Source organism: Typopeltis vanoorti, chromosome 20 (assembly GCF_054136105.1).
Source record: "Typopeltis vanoorti isolate ZY-2024b chromosome 20, IOZ_Tvanoo_1.0, whole genome shotgun sequence".
Classification (NCBI taxonomy): domain Eukaryota; kingdom Metazoa; phylum Arthropoda; class Arachnida; order Uropygi; family Thelyphonidae; genus Typopeltis; species Typopeltis vanoorti.
This window is the reverse complement of record NC_143568.1, coordinates 69,885,307-69,909,405: the sequence shown is the minus strand read 5'-3', so window position 1 is coordinate 69,909,405 and position 24,099 is coordinate 69,885,307. Positions and strand designations below refer to the sequence as shown.

Here is a 24,099-nt window from a genome sequence, read left to right as displayed (position 1 = left end):
GAAGCCCTTTGCTAAACAAGGTGATGGTGTACTGTGGACAATGAAAATTATAGATCACCTAAAGCTATTCGTGAAATATCCATAATATTCATGCCCTATAAATCTTTCTTTTTCTTTTTTAAGACAAGCCTCATAAATTCAAGGAACCACACGAGCTCGTCCGGAGAAGACTCACAAATATCCATGCCGGGATTCGAACAGAGATTAAGCCAGCACGAGTGCTTTTCATTTGAGAATAAGTTAGGTTCCCCCCTCCAGGAAGCATACAAAATATACTGATTTCACATTCTTCCAGCTGCAAATCCAACCAATACAGTGCCTAGCGCTTGTTTCTAATTTCTCTTGCTCCACACACACACACACACACGCGTACGTTTATGTCTGCATCATTAAGGTTTTAGTGCTACCACTATAACCGCAAGAACAAGCTTAGAAGGAAAATATAGTTGAGAGACAATTCACGGATGTCTGCCCTACAAGCGCAACCTCCCTCAACCATCCTATTTATAGCTTATTGCAAATATTCAGAATTCCAATAAGCAGCGTGGGTCTAACACCAAGCAATGAAATTTATCTACTGGTTAAAGACATTCACAAAACGCTACAGCCCACAGTGAAATTCGAATCCACTGCCAGGTGGTTGGAGATGGTACAATAACTATTCGGCCAACCGGAAGACAGGAGTTGTCAAGCTTCATCGTTGACAACTTTTAGTACTAAAATGAAACCAAATTTTAATAAAAAGTCAAATGCTACATTTCATCAAAATGTATCCACTCACAAGAGGAAAGCTGTTATATCATTGCTGGTGGATGAAACGACCGAAGCTTTTGAACTGCAGCAATTGCACCACTACTAAACAACACAAAAAATGATTAATGAAATATTAAGAAATTTTAAGTATTAAGAAGTGTGCGAACTGCGCACACTGTCAAGCATAACAGTGTGCAGTTCGCACACTGTTATACTTGGCATAATCATACTTTATTTTCATCTTTCTGCCCTTAACGTGTCAAACGTAATGGCGTATTACGACCACGTAACTTGACTTCATAAAAACGTAATTAAATATGTGATAAAAATTTAATCAATCGATCAGCATATTCTTCCACATGTGTGTGTTATCGGGTTTGCAGGATGAAAAACCAGCTGATCGGTACGAGATCGGCCACCTCACCTGCAGAAGCTCTTATATCTTCTCTAAATGCGGTATATTATCTTTTCCTGTTAGGATGTCATCTTCTATCAACCATATTTCAATGATACCAATAATCTTTAAGCAGACTTCGCCAACCAAAGGGCATCATCGTTACCAACTGAGCTAGGATCCTCTTTGCAACCTCAGTATCTCAATGCCCAACTTAAAAATAAACCGATAGTTGAGCAATTCTACTCTACTTAAGCCCTGCAGGAAACGTTGTGCACCATCTACAGTGGTGTCAACTAACCGTCCGCACAGGAATTTTTTAAAAATTTAAATCTCATATAATAATAATAAAGACATCGTCAGTGCAATTTTGTTTTGAGAAAAACTTCAAAGTTAAATTCTTCGGAAATGCTTTAAAAACAATTTAATTTAAAAATATAATATTTTAACAAATAATGTCGAATCGAAACGTTCCGGCGGTTAACGCTTCAAAAGCCAGTTGAAGCATGAACTATTAAGAGCAATACAAAGAAACGTAGCTGGCATTTGAACGGACAAAGTTATATATTGGAACTGAATATGCCTTTTTAAAGCTTGAAAATATGCTAATGAAAGATGAACACCGTGCGGTCCTCCATTGTAAAAAAAAAAAAAAAAGAAAGAAAAAGGACCTTTTAAGTAGTGCAATACAAAGTCTGTTCAGCTACTGAAGTTTGCATTCTATCAATAAAACTGTCATTTTCAGAAACAGTAACTTAACATCTGTTTCATCTTCGATATATTACGCCAAATGCTTTCTTTTGTTAAGAAATACGGATTTTTTTTTTTTTTATCCTTCTTGGATAAAAGTCAATTATGTAAAATGCTACTGAAATTTTAAATTCCTAGTAAAATCTTAGCATTTTTTATTATAATTACTGTGATGTTCTCAAGTGTAAATTGATATTATTGTAACTGGCTGTTTGCTTTATCATGTTCTTAGTTGAACGCATGGTGCAATATTTTTTACTTGTACTAGGAAAATACCTTATTTCAGTGAATAGTGGTACCGACAAAATAAATACTTTAATAAATAAAAATAAAGATATTTTAAAATACCAAATGGCCGCACTTGTTTGACCGTCTCTTCATCCGTTGCCACCTATAATTAGTGATAGTGATGGGCTAGACATCTCTGATTGGCTACTGGTGGAAATTGAACTGCCCACTCAGTCTCCAAAAGCTAGATAGGGTTAAAAAAAAAAGCTTCGCCTACTCCCTATAAGGAAATAAAAGGCGTTAGCTGTTTTTTTTTTTTTTTGATAAAATATTAAATTGCAAGTTTTGGGATGCCATAGCTTTTACTCTCGAATATTACTTGACTTTCGTAGAGCCTCCTGTAAAGAAACAAATGAGCTTCCTTTCCGTAACAAGTTCTTAATTCAGAATTTTTACACTGTTCTTAAATATAGATGGGAAAAATGCATATACATACAGATGCAGAAAGGATATTAATACACTTGTAACATTTTCAAACAGTTTGAATAATTGTTAACCATATTTTGATAATCATACCTTTTGAAGATCATCAAAACGTTGTTGAAAAATACTCATCTACTAGGATAAACATCGAACTCTCAGTTCTTTAAAACTGGAAGAGAACACAAAGTAAGTTCACTGAAGAATTCTTTATAAACCAATAATAAAAAATAAAATGAAAAGCAATAAATATGAAAATATATTGCAGAACATCATTTTGAGTAAGTGTGAATTCTGAATCGCATTTAAAATTAGAATGAGCTCTCAAAACACTGTTTTCAGACACGTTTATTTTTTTTTTCTTCCATAAACTGAAAGAGATCGTTTAGAGCAGGCTTTTACAAACATCCATGCTCAAGGTGGCATTCCAACCCACATCCCGTTGGTTGGAGAGCGGAGAGGTTATTCACTCGGTCAACCAGGCTGGCAATTAAACGGTCTCTCAAAAGTTCAGTTATTAAGAATATTATTTAATATTTGCGAAACGATAACGTCATTTAATAATTCCAAGTGCAAATTGGTGAGAATTCCGTTGTGGGAAAGGATGTTTGTGAATGCCTTTGCCAGGTAGAAGAATTTCATCGCCCAGTATGACAGCATCACCATGCTTACTGGAGGGCCTGAAATATCTCATACTGTTTAATCTCTAGAGCTGAATTTCAGGATTATCTAATCCTTGGCTCATCCATGGTACTGTGGGTGTGCAACGTTTCATAGATAAAATTCACTTTGAAAAAAAAAAAAAAAAAAAAAAGACTTTTAGATGAATTAACCATATTCGTAGGATGAAAAACAAGGAAACGTTTATCAAAACGTTTTAACTAGTATCAAATATTAGTACCCATAATCTCTGTAATGAAAAGTTTTATTCAGCTAAATGAAAGCAAAATTCAGATTCTAATGCTATAATTTTCTTCCCCGCTTCCCCAAGTAATTATATCCTAATCCTGTGGCTTTCTCTCTTTGAGATGGTTGCAACTAATTGCTAGGGAGATATGACGCAAGGTGGTTTCCCGTTGCCTTTCTTGCCATAAGTATTTATGACTGCACCGGTGTGTGTGTGTATGTGTTCACGGGGCCGGTTTGCCTGTTCTGGGAGACGAAAACCCCCTATTTCTGGTTGAAAAAAAAAAAAAAAAAAAACCTACCACCGTATGAGACCGGCTGACTCACCTTCCATCGAAAGAGACCAGATAAACGTTCCTCGCGTCACTGACAGGAATGAAATCGAGGTCTTTCCGACCAAAGGGGTCTATACGACTGAGCTACGGATCACACACACATATATATATGTGATTATATACTTCAACTCGGTTGTTGTGATACATTTTCAAAAATAGTTATTTTTAAAATCTCTATATACAGAAAACCTACTCATACCAATAGATATCTGCATAATCTTTCTCATCATTTTCCACCACAAAAACTTGGAACTATATCTACCTTAGGACACAGCGCACGCTCTCTCTTGAATGAACAAGATGAACTACAAAAAGAAATAAATCAACTCACTCTTATCTTTAAACAAAATGGTTACTCTGAAAAAACGATTAAGAAATTTCTTCTGGATCCTCCTAGACAGTGCACCACAGAAACTATTAATTTTAAAGGCAGCATCTCCATCCCATACATTAGCACAGTCTCTAACAAATTAGCAAAAGTCCTTAAAAAATATAATATCAAGACGTTCTTCACCACCCTTCCTAAAATCCGTTCTCTAATCAGCCATCCAAAGCCTCCTCATCACAACCTAAAATATCCAGGTGTATATAAATTATGGTGCGATTGCAATATCCCTTATTTTGGACAAACTAACAAATCTGTTGAGCAACATATAGAAGAGCATAAAAGAGACATCTCTTACAAAAGATCACATGCAACTGCGTTATCCAGTCATGTTCTTTTTTCAAATAATCCTAATGAAGATCAACAAAGCCACTCCGTTTGCTGGGATAGATCAGAAAATATTTTTCGCTCTGATGATGAGTTTGAGAGAAAAATTATAGAATCAAGGGAAATCCTTCTGAATCCTGTCCACTTAAACAACAATTTGAGTTATAACATCCCAGATAGCCATGCTGAAGTTATTCAATATTGGCGTTCACGTGAGTCAGCACGCACACTTGCAATAAACAATGGCACGCCTGTTAGAACAACTTGAAAAAATACAACGTTTTTATGTATCAATTATGTGTGGCGATTTTTACCTGTATTTTCAAGTTTTTAGATACTTCAATGTTTATTACTATTCTCTTCCTTTAAGAATACCTGATGAAGGGCTATTATAAGCCGAAACTAGTTGTATTATTCTTATTAAATCTTTATAAGTAATCTCGGATTTTAAGTCATTAAATCTATTTTTGAAAAAAAAAATATATATATATATACAGTATATGAAAAAGCTTTAATGACTGATACCGAGAGAAAAAAAGATGACATGGTATATTTGAAAAGATACTACTAGTTTACTAGTTTCGTTGAATAGATCAACATCTTCAGGTATCACAATCAAAGAAATATATAAAGAATTACAGAGACTTAAAATTGTAATAACAGAACAAGTACAAAAAAGACAGTAGCGTGTTTGAAAACAAAAAGCGAGCTTGAGATCCAAACAAACATATACTACGCGCTGTCGCGAGTGCGCCAATACTGAACAGAGGCAACGTGTGCGTCAGAGAGATTGAAACTTAGGCTGTTGATATGAGAAGAATCTAGAGAAATTTCTCTAGATTCGACAATCTTTCTCTCGAGTTCATCATAGCACACATGGATGTTAGAAGTTTGAGTCCAGTTCACAATGGGTTGGCGGCCTTCGTCTGAGTTAACTGAAAAGAGAATGTGGCTAGAGAGAGCGCTGGCTCTAGTCCTGTTATAGGAGATATCTCTACGGTGTTCTTCCAAACGTAGAAGGATGGATGTAGCAGTCTGGCCATAGTATGGCTTTCCACAATCACATAAGTAGGCTTTCTAAAAATTGAGATTTTAATACTCTCAGCACATCTGGTAAGTTTCAGATTTGAAAAGGGGAGGCAGTCATCGGATTCCAGTTCGAAGGTAAAAGAGATTTTTTCATGACATTTGTTTAGGTGGTCTAAAAATAAATTGAGGTTGTTGACACTCTTTTCAGACCTGAAACTTACCAGATGTAGTGAGAGTATTAAAATCTCAATTTTTAGAAAGTCTACTCATACTGATAGATACCTTCATGCTTCCTCCCATCACTTCCATCACAAGCTTAGCTCACCGAGCCAAATCATTACTTACAGAGAAACAGAAATTGAAAATGAACTCCTTTTTCTTAAAAAAACTTCTATTAATAATGGTTTCTCTCCTAAGAAAATTAACAAATTTCTTTCCCCCAGTCACCCAACTACTTCTGAAGATCCCTCTTCCCCCAGAGCCTTCATCTCTTTGCCTTACATCAGCTCTCTTTCACCAAAACTGGCAAAAATTCTCAAGAAGTTTAACTTCAGAACTTGCTTCACTACACTCCCAAAACTTCGTTCAATACTTAGTAAATCTAAAGAGAAACATCTTCCAACTCAGTTTCCAGGAGTGTACAAGATTTTATGTGATTGTGGAAAGTCATACTATGGCCAGACTGCTAAATCCATCCTTCTACGTTTGGAAGAACACCGTAGAGATATCTCCTATAACAGGACTAGAGCCAGCGCTCTCTCTAGCCACATTCTCTTTTCAGTTAACTCAGACGAAGGCCGCCAACCCATTGTGAACTGGACTCAAACTTCTAGCATCCATGTGTGCTATGATGAACTCGAGAGAAAGATTGTCAAATCTAGAGAAATTTCTCTAGATTCTTCTCATATCAATAACAGCCTAAGTTTCAATCTCTCTGACACACACGTTGCCTCTGTTCAGTATTGGCGCACTCGCGACAGCGGGTGTACGTAGTACACGTTTGTTTGGATCTCAAGCTCGCTACTGTCTTTTTTGTACTTGTTCTGTTATTACAATTTTAAGTCTCTGTAATTCTTTATATATTTCTTTGATTGTGATACCTGAAGATGTAAACTAGTAGTATCTTTTTTTCTCTCGGTATCAGTCATTAAAGCTTTTTCATAATATTCCAACCAAGTAAAAATGAATTCTGAAAAAAAAAAAATTAAAAAATATATATATATATATATATATATGTGCCCATTTATTCTGCATGTAAATTATAATTATAAATTAAAATTGAAGAAAATAAAATTCAGAGTAAGGGTTCTGTTGCTTCCACCGAAAAGAAAAAGACGCATAAACATATTACATTAGATACCAAGGTTTAAAATAATTAAATTTAGTGACGATGGTGTATCGAACACTGAGATACGCCTTTGGCCAAACTTTCCTCGCATTATTGTTATTAAAAACAAAGATAAAGCGAAAAGTCCACAATTAGTTATACTACATCTACCCATAAACGTGGCAATCTTATTGCAGAAATGGAAAAACTTTTAATGGTGTAGACTGTTCCCTTAAGCCAAGATATTCAGAATAACTTTTTTTGCAAAAATTAGTCTAAAATTTTCTTGTGCGTAACTCTGGAGTAAAATGCTTTTTTACATCATTTACGCACACGTGTGACTGCTTAAAAACATTATTAAACCATTACATACATCTACAAGTGGTATAAAAAAAAAGCAGTGATTCGCTATAAGACGCTGGTCTGGAATCTAATCATGAAACATGACTGGGGATGACTGAAAATATATGATCTTATTACTGAACACACGATGCCTAGATCGTTACTAAGAACAGTGCAACTTTTATCGAGGTAGTGCTTGAGACGTTCATCATAAAAATTAGTGACAAATATATACGGAATAATCAAATTTTAGTAAATCTCAAAACTTCGGAGAAATCCTTCCCCTTCCAGTTCCCAATTTCAATATTATTATTTTTTTTGTTTCTACTTTTGAATTTTTCACAGTTATAAATCGCAAATAACCCATTTATATTGCGTTTTTATACCACATTCTCAGTAACAGTTTACTGCGAATGTGGTATACGCAATTTTTGTTTCTTCATTTTTCCCCCTTCATATTATTTGTATATAGCATTGACAGTAAGTGTTAATTTCCTCCTCTATCCCTAATGATGGTCACAATGTCGGGCTTTGCATCATTAATTATGTACTACCACTCTATGGTCGGTTACTCAGCCTATATTACTATTTAAAATAATATTTTTATATATTACACGTGCAAGTCAATCAATCCACTGCTGAGTCAAATTTTCAGCTATATCTCTATAAGAGAAATATAAGCTGTTGAAAGTAGCTTATAGATACGAAAGAAAAGAGAGAGAGAGAGAGATTTTTAAAAATGCACGAAGAAGAAACAAAAAAGAATAATAATAAGAAAAAGCCATCCCGGTTACCTATGAAGAATAAGAGAAAATGATGTGAATTATATTGATTTTTATTTTATTTATTTACTTATTTCTCCTCGTTGCACCATATTTCACAAAAATTATTTATTTTAGGTATTGTACATACGCTGAAAATAGGGCGATCTCTTTTCAGCGTATACAATCAGCAATGGCACAAAGAATACTATTCTCTAATCCCTCTCCACAACAGATCCATGACATTCATTACAGAGCCTCGGTTTCCATCCCTTTTATTCTGAAAATCTCATGACATTAGAGTGGCCTACAAACCTATTATGACGTTACGAAATCAGTTACTCGCCCAAGGACCACAATCCTTTCAACAAACATCCTGGAGTTTGTTGAAAGAGCAATATATGCCTCCATGAACTTATAAGATTCTGCAAACTTCAAGTGAAGTTGTTGAAACACAGATATCGTTGTACCTGCTTCTATCTTAGCTCATTGGCTTAATTTGTGTGAATTTATTCTGTGGATGCTATTTCATTTTGGTTCGACGTACTTAGCTGACAAAAACTTTACAGTTGCGTCGACAATAAATTGCGATTACATAAAAACTCCAAGTATTATTCGAAGCGATCCCGGGTTTGGTCTGAAATGCTTCGCGCTTTCACCCATGGAATTTCAAAACTTCAGCAAGATCAGTTCAGATCTACTGTACTCAATTCGTGAACTTCATGGAGGTACAGCAACAGTGAATCGTATATTCTGAAAATGTGTGCGCTGATGTGGACACAGCATCTCTTCTTTAATTCAGAAGTTACGGCATATCTTGGGCTTCCGGCGTAAGTCAACAAAGAATGTAGATTTCCATTTTGAAGATAACATTTTGGAGATTAAACTACAGATTATTGTTTTATGTATTAGTCATCTGTAAAATTAAATAAATATAACAAACCAAAAGGGAGGAAAGTGGCAAAGGATTACGTATCAAAAAATTTAAAGAGATAACAGACTGACAAAAGCACATCATTCTCCATTTAGAGAACAAATGTAGTATACAGCAATTATTATTATAGTCACATTTTTTATAAGTGGATAAAAAATCTTTTTCTAGTGTTGGACGGAAAAATCAAGTTATATGTAATATATATATATATAAAGAAGAAAATCCTTGCTCAGTAATCTAAGCATACACACTGGACAGAATCCTTTAAATTCTTTTACTGTTTTCTATATGCATATAAAATCAGTTGGCATAATTTACGTTTTTTTTTTTTTTTTAACTAGAACACCACCATCTGAAACGGCAATTTGAGGTTATAAACACCGACGAAATAAACGTTTCCCGAAGTATTTTAAAATTTCAAATGATTATACACTTTCCAACGACACACCATCATCGCAGTTGGTTGGTATGTTCTGAAAGTATTCGAATTTCAGTTTCCAAAATTAAATTGACTGAAATAGGGACTCAGCAACTTCTAGACAGCACAGCTGTTTCGCGCCAAGTGCGTCTTGTCAAAGAAAGGTTTAGTTCATGGGGAACAGAAGAGAAAAGTCCTATTGCGAAAAGAGGAGGTAGTTGGATTATCGTAACACAATCAATACCGTTTGAAAATATGAGATACTAAAGATAATGCAAAAACATTTGATTTACATTTTAGCACGAGCAAAAAAGCAATTATAATTATTATAATATAATAATTATAATAAATATCATAGTTATTATAATTAATCAATCAAGAACCACGACACGAAACAGCGATTTTTGACCAACTATTAAGCGTAAAACAATATCTTACCCCTAAATATAAGATCCAGAGAATCAAGAGAAGGATGATGAGGACAACATAATTCATTACTAAGCTCTGGGCTTCCCTATCAACAACAACCATCTTTGCAACTTTTAAATGTTTTAATAGCTCCGAGAAAACGCTCTTTACCTCGTCAGTGACTTATGAACGATAATGCAACAGAACACTTTTTACTTCTTTTGTATATTCTTCGCAGAATACGACCGGCTTTTATTCTCAGCCAATGAGAACCTCTATCACAAAGCACGAGTGTAATTAGCATATCCACTCGTAGAACGTGTTGCACTTATTAATGGAAATGTATAAATATCAGTTTCCTAGCCAATTAAAAAAGCGTTGATTTTTTTTTTTTCAACTGTTCTGTTTTTTGCCACTCGGCGCCAGGGTTTGTCTTTCTTGTTGGGAACTTGCCATCTGTCATCCTTTGCAGACATCTTCGAGGTGAATGATGTTTCCATTCTTTGAAGTATCCGCATGTTTGGGACTTCTATTGTTAAAGAAGGTGACAAGAGGCTATCAACACATGAAGAAAGAGTAAGTCAGTAAATGGACGATCTTCCTAAGATAAGATAAGGTAAAGCTTTAAACAATGAAAGATATTCACCAGTTGTTTATAAGATCCCACAATTCGATTATTTTTCTCACGAAAGTGATATCTATTAACAGATAATTATCTAATCATTTAACTAAATTACTTTTTTTTGTGTACAGTTATCTTTTTATTTTTTATTTTTTTTGAAATTTTGATTTGTTAGGAAATAAAAAATAATGAATTGGTACCTTTTTATTTATAGTAGAAAGATTTTAATTTTTTTTAAACAAGTATACTACGCCAAAAGAAAATTAAAACACCCTTTACTAACGTTTCCCTCAGGTGAACTTGAAGATTTTGAATCATCATTTTGATGTCATTGTCGTTTACGGAGTTTTGCCCAAGGACAGTTGATTCATACACTGTCTTTTTTTTTTTTTTTTTTGCTGTCACATGGAAAGTGCACTTGAAATCTTTCTAAAAATTCTTGATGTTATTCAGAAATAGGGCAGTTCGGCTGACTGACAACTCCCCCCCCCCCCCTTGTAGTAAACGACAATGACATCAAAATCTTCGAGTTCACCTGAGAGAAACGTCAGTAAAAGATGTAAACGTTAGAGATTTATGGAATCGAATCCTGTCAAGGAAGCAAACGAACATTTTTAGGCCTTTTAAATCGAGTCTCTCAGCTGGTGTCAATGCAGAGTTATCTGTTTTTTTTTCGTCAGGTAAACTTTACTTCGTTGAATATGGTAGAAATTTCTGACAAAATCTTTTAATTACAGAATGAACAATTTTCGCTACCTTATAGCTATGCCTCTTTCTTCACATACTCCCCCCACCCCCACCCTCATTTCTCTTGCGTATTAGAATCAGTGGCCTGTCACCGTCGAGTAACTTGCCAAATTAATGCCCTGATAAGGAAGTTAATGCTATCTGTTTTTTCCGTTCTGCAGGATGAAAAATCCCAATTCCGGGAAGGAAAACTTTTCCTGCGTCCGTATGAGACCGGCTAACTTATTTTCACTTGAAAGGCCTTGAAGGTTTTCGCATACTAGACGGTAATCGAACCTAGGTCTTTCTAACCGGCGGGTGTTGTTGAACAAGAAAAAGGATAAAGTTTATAACAAAAATAATTTAATTTATGATATACGAAACTAATAACATGACTGTTCTTGTCTCCTTTAAAAAATAGCGGATTTTCATCATTAAAAATAAACGTGTTCAAATTATTAACGATACCACTGGTATAGGATTTTTTTTGTTTGTTCTATATTTTTAAGTTCTACGTCAACCGCAATACGACATATAATCACTCGTTTTTTTGTTTTTTTAATTATTTCCACAAGACCTACAGCAAATAAATGCAATGTGTGGACAGGGTCAACAGCAAAGTGTTCTGTTGATATTATTTTTAGAGAGGGAAATTGTATTTCTTTGGGGATACTTCAAGGGGAAGGCTGTTCCACAGAACAGAGGCGAATATAGTGGTGTGTGTGAGAGAGAGAGGGTTCGTCAATCAGCCGAACTGCCCTATTTCTGAATAATATCAAGAATTTTTAGAGAGACTTCAAGTGCACTTTCCATGTGAGAGCCTATTCCAAGTTTGGGCAGTTTGGGATTTGCACAAAGTAAATACTGGGAGAGATGAAAAACTTGGCACCCTTTTCTCGAACGAAAAAAGATGCCAAGCTTTTTGAAAGCCAGTGATGCCATAGAAGTGACGTGTTTGTGCCAGGAAAGACTACGAATTAGTCAGTCCGAAAAAGAGATATTAGTCTTGATTTGTTAAGTAGAGCATCGAAGATAATAGAAAAAGAAAGGTCTTTTTAGCGAGTAAAAGGCAAAGCATGTTCTGAAAGCAGTGAAGGTGAAAAAGCAATCCAGTGAAGGATTATTAAGGAGATGAGTGTTTAGGGCTTATTATGGATGATCTTGAACACCGAGCTGTTACATTTGAGCACTGATGGTTTATCGTATTAGTAATATGAGTGGAATGTTATCATCAGCAAAACTAGATAAGTTTTAAGCCAGCGAGAGAAGGTCGTTTATGTATAAACAGAAGAGGGTGGGTAACCGCGCCCTTAGGAACACCTACATTAGTCGAAAAATATGAAGGGAGAGCACTCTCCGTCCATTATATATTTCGCATACTAGACGGGAATAACCTAAGTTTTTCTAACCGACGGGTATTGTTGAAAAAGAAAAAGGATAAAGTTTATAACAAAAATAATTTAATTTATGATATACGAAACTAATAACATGACTGTTCTTGTCTCCTTTAAAAAATAGCGGATTTTCATCATTAAAAATAATCCATGTAGTGAGCGATCGAGAGAAAACTGGCAATTCAATTACGAAGGGAGGAAAGCAAATAACAAAATGGCAATTTGCTAAGGAGTCTTCAATGCCAAATCCTATGAAATGCCTTGGAAATGTTGAATGCATCAGGACAGGTTTCTCCAAGCTATTCCATTGCACATATCAGGAGGTGAGTAATGTACCCAAGAATGATAATACCAATTGATTAATTTGGCAGTTAATGATAACTTAGTGCTAGTTGATGATGTGGAAACCATTCAAAAGAATGAAAATCAACGTCCTTTGGAGAAATGCCAGTGAAATAATTTAGCATTTCTGAATCTGTGAACAGACTTGAATCTAACCTCTGTATGCAAAATGAGAATCATGATGAGGAGCCTTCAACTGACCAGAGTAGTAGACCAGCCACTAGTGACCAGATCAAGATAAGATAAGGAATCGTGACGTGATTGGTTATTCATTTGCTTACGTCTTTGTGTGTGACGTCATGAGTTTGTGATGTTTGGAATTTCCCTGGGACATATGTGTCAGTGACGTCAGTTTTTGTGTTTTGGTTCGTGTATGGAATTATGGGTGATGGTAGAGATAAGGATTCGTGTTGTGATTGGTGGGACACTTCTGACCAGATCAAGATCAAGATAAGATAAGGAATTGTGTCGTGGGTGTGTGTTGTTTTCAGATGTAGATAAGTGATGTTGTTGCAAGTAAGTGACGTAACTTGTTAGCTGTAAATAAGTGACTTTGTTGTTTTGAATGGAAAACGGATATATATTAGTGGATAAGCATCTGTGTCGTGATTGGTGAACCAAATAGGGGTAGGGTGAAAGAGGAAGCGACGTGATTGTCCTGGATGTGTGTTGTGATGAGTTGTAGATAAGTAAATGGTTTGCGTATGGCATTATGGGTGATGGATAGTGATAAGATAAATTTTGTAATGTTTGGAATTTCGCTGGGGCCCCCCTTCTGTCAGGGACATCACGTGGTGTGTTGGGTTTGCGTATTGAATTATGGGTGATTACAGATAAGGAATCGTGGCGTTATGTGTTTGGAAATTTCTGGGGAACGTATGTCTCTCTGTGATAGCACATGGTGTTTGGGTTTGCCTACGGAATTGTGGGCGATGTTTTTGAGATAAGATATCTCGGAATTTTCCCAGGGTGACACACATCCATCATGTTTTGTCTTGGATTGTCTATAGATGGCTGTACTAATTTTCCAATACATTTTGAGGTATTGCTTTCCTATTAAAGGGTGGGAATTCTTCGAGTAGAGTCATGATGACGGCAGTGATTAGGCTTTTCTGAATAATTTAATTATATGCTGGTGTCCCTCACACACACACACACACACACACACACACACACACACACACACACACACACACACACACACACACACACACACACACATTAGACATGAAAATTCGCTAATGTATCCATGTTGATACTCTAACATGTACCCTATGATTATTCTTATGAAAAAAACTATTGAGTATTAGAATTACACTTACCAAAACATACGAGCAGTGATTATTGAAATTACAATTATCAATGGTTATGTTTAAGTTAAAAAACAACTTACATTTCTTTCCAGAATGGTAACATCTTGGTAATATCTAGGTTTTCTGAATATTCCAAATTGTTGACTTTTAACATATATTCACAGCACGGAACACAAACACAAGTCTGAAAATGCAGTTGACTTTTTCATTATAGGTTACTGGGGTAACATATATTCACAGCACAAAAACACACAAAACATAGGAGTTTAAAGATATTTCTGTAAATAACCAGAAAAGCTAGTTGACTACTTAATTTAGATTACTATCCGATTGGTTCTCTGTATTAATTCTTTCACACAGTTGCTCATGCTATGTTTTCCCAAGCTTGGTGGAAAGCCTATGTACCGTTTGGTTTAGGGTAGGTGTTATTTCCGGTTTTGAATTCCAAATGCTGTTAGCGTATGGAATTCTGACAAGTGAATTGATTTTTTTTTTAATTGATTGTTTTTTTTCTCTATTTTACTTTTAAAATTCAGTTTAACTACATATTCTAACAGAATAACTGAGCAAAATGAATAAATAAAGAAAATGTATGTGAATTTATTTTCCAACACTGTAGATTTCTCATTAAGTCTTATCTTAAAAATATCTCTCTTATCCGGTCACCAAATTGTTGTACGTAGGTGAGAATCGTGTGTTTAGGTTGGAACTCTTGGTTCCCGTGGGAAATTATTGCTGTAGTAAATTAATGCTTACATTTATTTTTTTAAACCAATATGACTATGAAATTTACCTTCGACTCCTTGTGCTCATAACCTCTTTCTGTAACTGGAATTTATTTTTTTCTTTAGCATTAGTAATTTTAAGTAACGGATATGAGACAAACAAGGTTTTAAACTCTCCTCAGCGTTTTCGTTTAGAAACTTCTTTTGCCAGCACAAAGAAATAAATAGTTATTTCTTATTATTTCAAATGAATATTAGCTCTGTAATATATACTTTGTTAATTTCTATGTTACCTTTTATTTGGCTAATATTATTAACAAATTGAATTTACTGAATCTAACTTACAGAAATTAAATAAAGTGAAAAAGACAACATTTTTTTCTTCATTCTTCTGATTTAACATTTGCGCTGATGCTCATAGTGTATGATTTGCCACTGGTGCTTACGTGTAATTCATGTGTTTTTTCTCCATGTGACATTTCAAAACAAGTTGAACTATGGTTTTCACAAAGTTCAACTCTGTAAAAGTCATTTCCGTTAGTCCCAATTGACTGTTGTCCTCTCAGCCCGACATTTATTGCACAGTAGGGATTTATATATATATATTTTTTTTTTTAACACAATTAATATATTAGATATTCTTTCCAATACAAATAAATAATTATTTATTCTTACTTCAAATGAAAATTAGCTCAGAAAGAAATAAAGAAAAAAAATGTTTACCCTCAAATAAATATTTATGATCACGGCAAAGAAGAAATTCATCAGCTTTTGCATATTGTTTTCATCATTTGGTATCATTGAAATGAAGAACGGGTCTGGCTATTAAGTACGTTAATGTTTTTTGATTTTTCTCTTCGAATGTCGAGTATTTTTTGATATATGCATGTTGATTCACTTGTTATCTGCATGCTACAATACCATTTTATTTTATTTTATTTTATTTTTTGTCACTTTTCAGGTGAAATATTCTCCACTAAAATTCTGCCTAGTAATTTAATATCCATTTCCTTTTGCTTCCAAGAGTTGACACAGTTTCACTGAGTGGATTTTCAAAAAAAAAAGTCTCTGGTTAGTTTGTGGCATGAAATTTCACAAGGGAAAAAAAGAATTTAATGGTCTTACTTAAATTTGTAGAACACACCAATGACACCCAATTTGTTCATTTAAATTTACACATTTTATTTGAATGAAATATTATTTACAAATTGTATTTACTGAATCTAACATACAGAAAATAAATAAAGTGAAAACTACAATCTATTTTTTTGTTCCTTAATCTTCTTATTGTTAAATTTGCACTGTTGTTCAAAGGTTCTTCCATGCTTGTGGAAATGCCATCATGTGGTTTTTGACAATATGACTCTCATCTGAAAGTTAATTTTCATTTGGTGATCATTGGGTATTTATTACTGTAGTAAAATTAAGGGATGCATATTTATTTTTTTGAAACCAATACACATATTTCTGAGCATTATTAAAATCACATAATCTTTCATTATGTTTCCAAAAGCATTTAAAAGTACACATTATGTTTTCACGTTTTATGCATCCAATTTCATTTAAATCAAGAACAGGCCTCCCTATTAAACGCATTAATGTTTTTGATTTTTCTCTTCCTTTGGTGAGTAATATTTGATATTTGCATGTTGATTCTATCATCCAATTTTTTAGTTTGTCCAGAGATAGCGAACCAATTTCGCACTTCAGCTGATGGTTATATTTTATTAACCAAGAATTCTGATTTTTAACTCTTTCAGGTAATTCTTTCCAACTACAAGGTGATTTGGTCAATGCATATCTTACAATAATTCCATCAGAAATACAAATTTCTTTAGGAAATAAATTTGAAGTCTCATTCAAAAGAAATTGACAATCAATTATTCCAATGATAACTGAAAATTCGTATTTTTCACCCACCGTCGATTTTTCATATTCGTTTTCCTTCATTCTTCTTCTTCTTCTTAGATTACTTCATATGGCACCACAAATAAATAGTTAAATATTATTATTATTATTTCACCGATTATTAGCTCTGATCTTATATTTTATTTTAACTTTCTGTTACAAATTCTAAACAATTAGAACTTTTCACAAAGAAACTTTCAAAGAATTTTGTGGCTCACCTATTATTTTTACATTACCAAACAAAAAATTTTACATTGTCAAAAAAAGACGCCTTTTTTTGTCTTGAAATGTATTTCCTCCTGGATGTATTTATCTAGGACCACTTGGAAAAAGTTAAGCAGGAAGTGGTCTGATATCCTTGGCTACTTGCAAAGAAGAGTTGATTATGAAATGGACCTAGGTGAGTGTTATATTCTGAGATGCAAAGATGGGGTACTAATACTTGATGATACAGGAGCTGATGGAAGTAAAGTGAAGAAGCTGTGAGATTTTCACCAAAAATGTATGACATTGGTAATCATTTACTATTTTTGGAAACTGAATTACCAGCTATTCGTATCATGGAGAAAATTATCGCTAATCATTTAAATTTATCAATGGTAAAATTAGACTTTCAAGATTTTATGCAATTTGATAAAGATTCTTTATTTTGGGATATTTACGAAAATTTTACGGAAGCTGTTTGTGCATATTTGGTGACAAAAGAATACACAGAATGTTTAGGGAGGCATGGTGTCATTTCCAGACTGACACAATATCAAATGTATGGAGCTGTGCTTGCCATGGTATCTGATTTTAAAAACTCTTTTGCATGACCAGCTATTTTGATGTAATGTAACCAAGAAACAGTGAGTAACAAAAATTTTATTCATTGAAATCTTTGGAAAATGTTAAGAGTGTAAACTAAATATTGTGAAATATTTTTAGGTAATTACATTTCGAATTTTTTTCAGTGAATAATTTCAGCAAAATAAAATATGCATTTGTAAACTTAAATGAACAAAGATGTGTGCTTTTGTCATTGTGTTTTTCCACAGTGAACTTTTTACTCAGTTATTCTGATTAGAAATTGATATTTCAAATCCACAACTTTATACCTTAATGCAATTCTGTTTAATTATTTAAAAAAAATCACTACTGTGAAATTAATGCCAGGAACGAGAAAAAAGTTGAAAAGTGATATCCATGCAATTGATTATTTTAGAAATTATCTAATGCTACCTATTGACATTGTTTGAGTTATCTGAAAACAATTCATTCACATAATCGAAAATCCGAAATGTTAGAATTTGGTTCATTTACAGAGAGACAGCAGATAATTAACCCATGATAACTAATAATTAAGGAATTGACAGCGTACACTAGAAATATAAATTAAAACTTTAATAAATGCTTTCCGATATTTCGGCAACTTCATGTTGCCATCTTCTTGGGAACTTAAAATAAAGAATAGGTGCACGCAAGTACTACATAACAGCAAATGAGAAACGAAGCGAGGAAGCTACCATTTTCCTAAAGTCCTAATGGTTCCCCCTGGTGGGCTATATTGGTAGTTATTGGACTTTGGGCTGTAGTTCATCTGATATATGTTTCCCAAATTTGGGATAGTCTTATGCACCCAAATTTGTTGAGGTTTGGCATGTTCCTAAGGGCTGAGGCTGATTCCATGAATAGTCTTTCATATTTGAACTTGCTGCAGTGTATTACTGTGGCTTTCTTCCACCTTATTCTGTGGCGAGTATCCAGAGCATGGTCTGCAAGCCCAGAGTGACAGTACTGGTGAAATAGGATGTAGTCCTTGTGTTCTGAGATTCTGATATTTGCTCTCCTGCCTTTTTGGCCAAAGTAGAACAATTTACAACTCCAATGGACCTGGTATACACCAGGTAGGTCTAGGGGAAGTGGTTGGTCTTTAGTGGAGCGGATAAGGGATGCCAATTTACTATATGGTCTGTAACAGGCGGTTAAGTCATTTTTTTTAGGATTTTATTGATTTTTTCCAAGGTGCCTCGGATGTAGGGGATGGTGATGGATTTAGAGTAATATTTTTTGTGGAGTTGGGTTGTGGATAACTGGTTTAAGTATTTTTTGGATTTTTTTTGGGGGGGGGTAGCCATTGGCTGAGAAAGTGTTAAGGATGTGATTTAGTTCAGTGGTTAGGGCTTGATCATTTGAACAGATAAAGTTTGCCCTGTTGTATAGTGTCTTAATAACTCCATATTGTTTTTTTTTTTTGGGGGGGGGGGTTGTTGGTGAATGTATCTGCCTGTATGGGTGGGTTTTCTATAAACTGAGAAAACCAAGGTTCCATCAGGTTGGTGGGTGACTAGTGTGTCTAGGAAGTGGAGGCTATTGTTTTTCTCTTTTCCCAGGGTGAACTTGATTCTAGAGTGTTGGTTGTTTAAGTGTGTTAAGGAGAGGAGTGTATCCAGGCCATGTGGCCAAATAGCGAATACATCATCAACATAATGAAGCCATATGGTAGATTTTTGTGGGGCTGAGTTTAAGGCTTTCTCTTCAAAAGTCTCCATAAAGAAGTTGGCCAAGGATGGGGAAAGTGGTGAACTCATGGCTGTCCCCTGTATCTGTTTGTAGAATTTTTCCTGCCAAACGAAATAGCCCGAGTTCATTATGAACTGAAATAGGGCTGAGATATCGGGAGGAAATTTAGCTTGGATTAGCTCTAAGGTTTCTTTGGGGGGGACATTTGTGAATAAGGAGGAGATGTCAAAACTGACCATTATGTCATTATGTTGGAGTGTAAGATTTTCTATACTGGCTTTGAAGTGGGCTGAGTTTTTTGTGTGATGGTGTATTGCCAGTATAGTGTGAGAGTGCTTTGGCTAAATACTTAGCTAGTTTGTAAGTGGGGGAATCAATGCCATCCACTATGGGATGTAATGGCACATTTTCTTTGTGTATTTTTGGGAGCCCATATATGCGGGGGGGTCTAGAGTTATATGGTTTTAGTCTGTTAGTAATCTCCACAGGCCAAGAAGTAACCTTCTTAAGGAGCCTATGGAGTTTTCTAATTTGTGAGTTGGTGGGATTGTATTCAATGGGGAGGTAAGTAGCTCGATCTAATAGTAAAGCCTTAAGCTAACCTGTGTAGTCATTATGATTAAGTACCACACTGGCATTCCCCTCATCCGCTTTGGTGATAACTATTTCTTTGTTTTTCTTCAATTCTTGTAGTGACTTGTATTCACTAATGGATATGTTGGTTTTTGGTGGTTTTGCTTTTGTGAGAACACAAGCTACATCCAATCTAATATCGTTGGCGATGTGGTTTGGAAGGTGGCGAATCCTGCATTCAATCTGGATCAAACAACCAACACCCTAGAATCAAGTTCACCCTGGAAAAAGAGAAAAACAATAGCCTCCCCTTCCTAGACACACTAGTCACCCACCAACCTGATGGAACCTTGGCTTTCTCAGTTTATAGAAAACCCACCCATACAGGCAGATACATTCACCAACAACCCCCCCCCTCTCAACAATATGGAGTTATTAAGACACTATACAACAGGGCAAAACTTTTCTATTCAAAGGATCAAGCCCTAACCACTAAACTAAATCACATCCTTAACACTTTCTCAGCCAATGGCTACCTCCCAAAAAATACTTAAACCAGTTATCCACAACCCACCTCCTCCCCTTCCCAAAAAATATTACTCTAAATCCATCAGCATCCCCTACATCCGAGGCACCTCGAAAAAAATCAACAAAATCCTAAAAAAACATGATTTAACCGCCTGTTACAGACCATATAGAAAATTGGCATCCCTTATCCACTCCACTAAAGACCAACCACTTCCCCTAGACCTACCTGGTGTATACCAGGTCCCTTGCAGCTGTAAATTGTCCTACTTTGGCCAAACAGCAAATATCAGAACACAACAACTACATCCAAGTTCACCAGCACAGCCACTATGGGTTTGCAGACCATGCTCTGGATACCCACCACAGAATAAGGTGGAGGAAAGCCACAGTAATACACCGCAGCAAGTTCCAGTATGAAAGACTATTCGTGGAATCAGTCTCAGCCCTTAATAACATGCCAAACCTCAACAAATTTGGGTGCATAAGCCTACCCCAAATTTGGGAAACATATATCAGAAGAACTTCAGCCCAAAGGCCAATAACTACCAATATAGCCCACCAGGGGGCACCATCAGGACTTTACTAAAATGGTAGCTTCCTCGCTTCATTTCTCATTTGCTGTTATGTAGTATTTGTGTGCACCTGTTCTTTATTTTAAGTTCCCAAGAAGATGGCAACGTGACGTTGCCAAAATATTGGAAAGTATTTATTAATGTTGTTTTAATTTATATTTCTAGTGTACAATGTCGTTTCCTTAATTATTAGTTATCATGTTTAACCAGTGTATAAGCCTTTCAACAATAATTAACCCAAAAATGTGACTTAAACTCTTAAAGTTTGGTATAGAAAAAATGTTTGTACTCTCCAGATAGCAGATATACAAATTTTACCTTTCCCCACACAAAGTAACAAAAACAAACCAACAGTATATCCACCAGCATGCGAAAGCATGTTGTCGAGTCATCTGTGCAAAATGTTCATTTTTCAAGGAACGGTCAGGATAGGGCATAGTAAGGGTAAACAGTACTATAAAAAACCCATAGAGTCGAGTGGCTTTGGACTTAAGGTAATCGTTCATCCACTGCAGCTGCTGATTTGTGTTTGGTAATGTAAGAATAATAGGTGAGCCATAAAATTCTTTGAAAGTTTCTTTGTGAAAAGTTCTAATTGTTTAGAATTTGTAACAGAAAGTTAAAATAAAATATAAGATCAGAGCTAATAATCAGTGAAATAATAATAATAATAATAAATAACTATTTATTTGTGGTGCCATATGAAGTAATCCAAGAAGAAGAAGAATGAAGGAAAACGAATATGAAAAATCGACGGTGGGTGAAAAATACGAATTTTCAGTTATCATTGGAATAATTGCTTGTCAATTTCTTTTGGATAAGACTTCAAATTTATTTCCTAAAGAAATTTGTATTTCTGATGAAATTATTGTAAGATATGCATTAACAAAATCACTTTGTAGTTGGAAAGAATTACCTGAAAGAGTTAAAAAACAGAATTCTTGGTCAATAAAATATAACCATCAGCTGAAGTGGGAAATTGGTTCACTGACAAACTAAGAAATTGGACGATAGAATCAACATGCAAATATCAAATATTACTCGCCAAAGGAAGAGAAAAATCAAAAACATTAACGCGTTTAATAGGAGGCTTGTTCTTAGATTTAAATGAAATTGGATGCCCAAAACATGAAAACATAACGTGTACTTTTAAATGCTTTTGGAAACATAACGAAAGATTATGTGATTTTAATAATGCTCAGAAATATATGCATTTGTTTCAAAAAAATAAATATGCAACCCTTAATTTTACTATAAAAAAATCAGCTAACACCTTTTTGTTTCCGTATATAGGGAGTAGGCGAGGCCGTTTAGCCCTATCTAACTTTTGGAGACTGAGTGGGCAGTGCAATCTCCACTGGTAGTGAATCAGAGATAGCTAGCTCAAGGTTATCACTAATTAATCGGTATGCAGTGAAGAAGGCGGCTAACAAGTGCCGCCGACTCATGGTGCCTAATCCTAACCCTAACACAATATTTTTAATGTCTGAAAATAGTGTGGGTTCGATGACCGAATTTCTTGAGTTTACAGGACTAATAACCAGTTTCCCGGAAAAAAAAACCTGCTAGCCCGTGCCAGAGATCGACTAACTCCTTAATTTTACTACAGTAATAAATACCCAATGATCACCAAATGAAAATTAACTTTCAGATGAGAGTCACATTGTCAAAAACCACATGGTGGCAATTCCAAAAGCATGGGAAGAACCTTTGAACAACAGTGCAAATTTAACAATAAAAAGATTAAGGAACAAAAAAATAGATTGTATTTTTCACTTTATTTATTTTCTGTATGTTAGATTCAGTAAATACAATTTATAAATAATATTTCATTCAAATAAAATGTGTAAATTTAAATGAACAAATTGGGTGTCGTTGATGTGTTCTACAAATTTAAGTAAGACCGTAATATTTTTTCCCTTGTGAAATTTCATGCCACAAACTAACCAGACTTTTTTTTTTTTTGAAAATCCACTCAGTGAAACTGTGTCAACTCTTGGAAGCAAAAGGAAATGGGTATTAAATTACTAGGCAGAATTTTAGTGGAGAATATTTCACCTGAAAAGTGACAAAAAATAAAATAAAATAAAATAAAATGGTATTGTAGCATGCAGATAACAAGTAAATCAACATGCATATATCAAAAAATACAGGGTGTTCGGGATAAATTTGACATATTTATAATTAATTATATTTTTCCGTAAGTTACATGTATTAACACACACTTCTCTTCATTTAAAAGTTTGGACCCTTCTTCATTCATATACAAGATGTCAGAAAGGATGGATAGCTGGAACCCACCTGAATCATGGAAGAGAATAACTTGTATCATGATGATTCGTGCCCGCCATCAAAATAAGGATATTACGACTGCTGCCCAATGCTCCCTGAATACAGTAAAAACAATCAGGCATGAACTAGAGACTTGCAATGGTGACTACGAGGATGTAGCAAGAAGAAAGATCCCTAGCAGACGATCTGATTGCGTTCGTACAGCAGAATTCCTCGCAAATCTGCAGGAACAGGTGTTGAAGAACCCTGGCATTGGAATTCGGGCTTTGTTCGTGGAGTTGCTAACTGTAGTCAAGCCCTGGATAACAAGGGTAGCCAATGGTAGGCCGTATGTATGGCAGCAGGATTCGGCCCCTTGCCACACCTCTGGGAAAAGTCAAAAATGGTTGTCTGAAAATTTCTACGACTTCACCAGTCCAAATGTTTGGCCTCCAAACTCCCCAGACCTTAACCCCATGGATTATTTTGTATGGGGCGCAGTTGAAAAAGACACCAATCGCACTTCCAGTAATACAAAAGCCCAGTTAATGGATAAAATTAAAACAGTTTTTGCAGCCCTTCCCAGGGAGACTGTAGCATCAGCTTGTTCGAGGTTCCGAAGCAGAATTGAAGCTGTGATCGATGCTAATGGTGGTTATTTTGAGTAAATCTTGTTGATAGTATTGTAATTAACTCTGCCTGTAATGTTTTTTTGTCAATTCATTAAATTTAATAGATACAAAGAAGATTTTCTTTTTCCTTACGAAACTGTCAAATTTATCCCGAACACCCTGTACTCGCCATTCGAAGAGAAAAATCAAAAAACATTAACGTACTTAATAGCCA

At 34.9% G+C, this 24,099-nt stretch overlaps 1 long non-coding RNA gene across 2 annotated transcripts in view; it reads right to left on the bottom strand.

Annotated features, from left to right (window-relative positions):
- Positions 1-24,099, bottom strand: part of LOC150095549 (uncharacterized) — a 108,411-nt gene that overhangs the window by 68,987 nt on the left and 15,325 nt on the right. Inside the window, exons 1-2 of one of the 2 annotated variants that reach the window (XR_016550087.1) lie at positions 9,808-9,976; positions 2,702-2,777 (exon numbers count right to left, since the gene is read on the bottom strand). This is a non-coding gene — a long non-coding RNA (uncharacterized LOC150095549). Of the gene's footprint in view, positions 1-2,701; positions 2,778-9,807; positions 9,977-24,099 lie in introns of those variants that run through there. The other variant, XR_016550088.1, reaches the window with a different exon arrangement.